Source organism: Chelonoidis abingdonii, chromosome 22 (assembly GCF_003597395.2).
Source record: "Chelonoidis abingdonii isolate Lonesome George chromosome 22, CheloAbing_2.0, whole genome shotgun sequence".
Taxonomy (NCBI): domain Eukaryota; kingdom Metazoa; phylum Chordata; order Testudines; family Testudinidae; genus Chelonoidis; species Chelonoidis abingdonii.
The window spans coordinates 28,468,493-28,471,659 of record NC_133790.1 but is presented as its reverse complement, the minus strand read 5'-3'; positions in this window follow the sequence as shown (position 1 = coordinate 28,471,659).

Genomic DNA, 3,167 nt, shown 5'->3' with positions numbered 1-3,167 from the left:
CACACACACACACAGCCCTGCATGCCTGTGTATACATATGCATGTGCACACATGCACAGAGCCTAGCATGACCATGTATACACATGTATGTGCATGCTCACACACAGCCCAGCATTCCTGTACACACTCACACACAGAGAGCCCCGCATGCCAGTGCATACATATACATGTGCACACACACACACACCACAAGCCCTCACACAGCCTCTGATTATGTGTGAGAGCTTCAGAGTGTGTGTATTTGGGTGGGGGTTGTCAGAAGCAGAGTAGCAGTGCAGCTGAAGGAAGGACGGACACCATGTTTTCTGTCACTTAACAGGCCTCAGGGCTTTTGAGACTATTTTTAGTTTTAGCACCTCCCAAGCATTTTATTTTAGGAGGTGCTAAATACAGCTCCGGCCCCCTCACTCCCTCTTACTTTCTTACTGCAGGTTCCCCTGAGGCTCCGGCCCCCTCACTCCCTCTTACTTTCTTACTGCAGGTTCCCCTGAGGCTAGAGACCAAACTGCTGTCATACAAACTGTCAGTTGACCCTCCCCCAGCCAGCATATTCAGCAGCTCTCTTGCACACTCATCACCCAGGAGGAGGTCGATATCCCCCTCCTCCTAGGGAGAGATGAAAGGCCCCAAACCGCTGCCACTTTCTGCCCACCCCCTGCTTCTCCGCACGCACAGAACCAGAACCGGGACGAAATTCAGAAGTACAAAGGTCAAGGTCATGCACTTGGAATCTAATAATAAGATTTTCTGCTACAAGCTGAGGAATCATCAGCTGGAAACAACACAGGAAGGGAGAGATCTGAGCATGTAGCTCAACCACAGGATGATGCGACTGTGAAAAAGGCAAATGCAATCCAGGCGAGGCTTTTTCAGTCGAGCTGTTGAAGTCTTAGTACCATTGTACAAGGCACTGGTAAGACCTCGTCTGGAATACTGTGTGCCACTCTGGTCCACCATGTTCAAGAAGGGTTAATTTAAACTGGAGCAGGTGCAGAGAAGAGTTATTAAGTTGATCAGGGGGCCCATCTTATGAGAGGAGACTGGAAGAGCTGGATTTGTTTCATTTTGCAAAAAGAAGACTGAGAGAATTTAATTGCTCTCTATAAAAATAACAGGGTAAGTAAGGGGGAGGGTGAAGAGCTGTTTAAACTAAAGGACAGTGTTGGCACAGGAACAAATGGGGATAAACTGGCCAGAAACAAATTCAAACTGGAAATTAGAGGGTTTCTCACTGTCAGAGGGGTGATGTTCTGGAGCAGCCTCCCAATAGGAGTTTTGGGGGTAAACAACTTCACGACTTTTCAGCGAGAGCTGGACAAATGTATGAGTGAGATTGTATGCCAAGGTTGCTTGTGATGCTGGGGGAAAGGGCTTAGCAGCTCTGGGGCTCACTTCCAGTATATGTCTTAAGTTCCCAAAGCTCATGTTTCAGAGTTTCAGCCAGCAATCTGCAGAGGCCAGGAAGGGATTTTTCCCCCAGTGTATTCTGGGAGGTTTTTTATCTCCTTCCTCTGAAAGATCAGGGATGGCCATAGCTGGGGATTGGACCTAGGATGGGGAAGCCAAAGCTCTGAGGTGGCACCAAGCATTATCTCATTCGGGTGCTTGACTGGCTGGTTCTTGTTCTCATGTTCGGGGTTTAAATGATCACCATCTGTGCCGTTGGGAAGGAATTTTCCCCTAGGTCAGATTGGCAGTGACATTGGGTGGTTTTCACCTTCCTCTCCAGTGTGGAGTGCAGGTCACTTGCCAGGATCATCTGGGTCTCTCTCACTTACTCATTTCTCTACCATTGCAGGGTCCTCAGGCTCCTGTACCCTGTCTCATTTTGCTCATTGGGTTAGTGTGTAGGTGCTGGGTTGTACTGGTAGCCTGTGATACACAGGAGGTTAGACAGGATGATCTGGTGGTCCCTTCTGGCCTTAAACTCTATGCTTGAATTTCATCTTGGAGCCGTAAAATGAGCTGCTTACCTTGCCATGCAAGCCTCCCCCAACCAGCCTTCAGTTCTTCACTATGACTTATCTAGACTAAAATAAAAGGGGTATTTTTCAACCCTGGTAGCTTCGATATTTTAACTAAGATGTTTTAAAACCCTAGTATTTTGCCATGTATGAACTGATTGAGAAAGCCCAGAGTTCATCTAGACCATTAAACTGGTTGAGGATAACTTGGGGTTAGCTAACACATATTACCTACCGCCTGCTGCAAACGTTCCCAACAAAGGAGAAGTGTGTAAATAAAAAGCAAGTAGCTAACAGACCAGGTGCCAGTGTACAGCACCCAAGAATTCAGTGTTGTACCCAGGCTGTCCAGGACCAGTAAAAGTCATTACTGCAAATGGCTTCCATTGTGCAGCAATGTCGCTCATAATACGCCCAACCTAACCTCACTGCTCCCGACTCTCAGGATATTATCTTGAGTCTTGCATTCTTTGGCATTTTTCTTACAGCTCCAGCTCCTGCTGTTAACTGTTTACAAAAAAATCTCACTGTTTGATTCAAGAAGCTAGTTTCTAGAAAACCGTGAAAACCTGAGGCGCATTTCACCTAACAGCTCAGAAAGGAGAAGGCAAATTAAAACAACTCAATCCTCACTGCAATGTGAGAGATTCCTCCTGCAATAGAGTGGTTTATAAAGCAACTTCTTCAGGTTACTAGAATGCTTGGGAATTACTCACTCCTCATACTCCATTATTTAATCAAATGATAAATGGACCAATTCCCATTAATGTATGAAAGAGAAAGTCTTCTGAAGTCAGCCCTGTATCTCAACAAAACCGGGGACTAGAAAAGACAGTTTTGTAGTATTCTTTTTTTAAGAAAACTGAACCACCTGGACTGAAGTCTACAGCCATCTAGATCCATTCTAAAATTGAAACTCACTAATGGATCTACAACAAACATTGACTCATAGATTCATAGATTCTAGGACTGGAAGGGACCTTGAGAGGTCATCGAGTCCAGTCCTCTGCCCTCATAGAAGGACCAAATACTGTCTAGACCATCCTGGATAGACATTTATCTAACCTACTCTTAAATATCTCCAGAAATGGAGATTTCACAACCTCCCTAGGCAGTTTATTCCAATGTTTAACTACTCTGACAGTTAGGAACTTTTTTCTACTGTCCAACCTAAACCTCCCTTGCTGCAGTTTAAGCCCATTG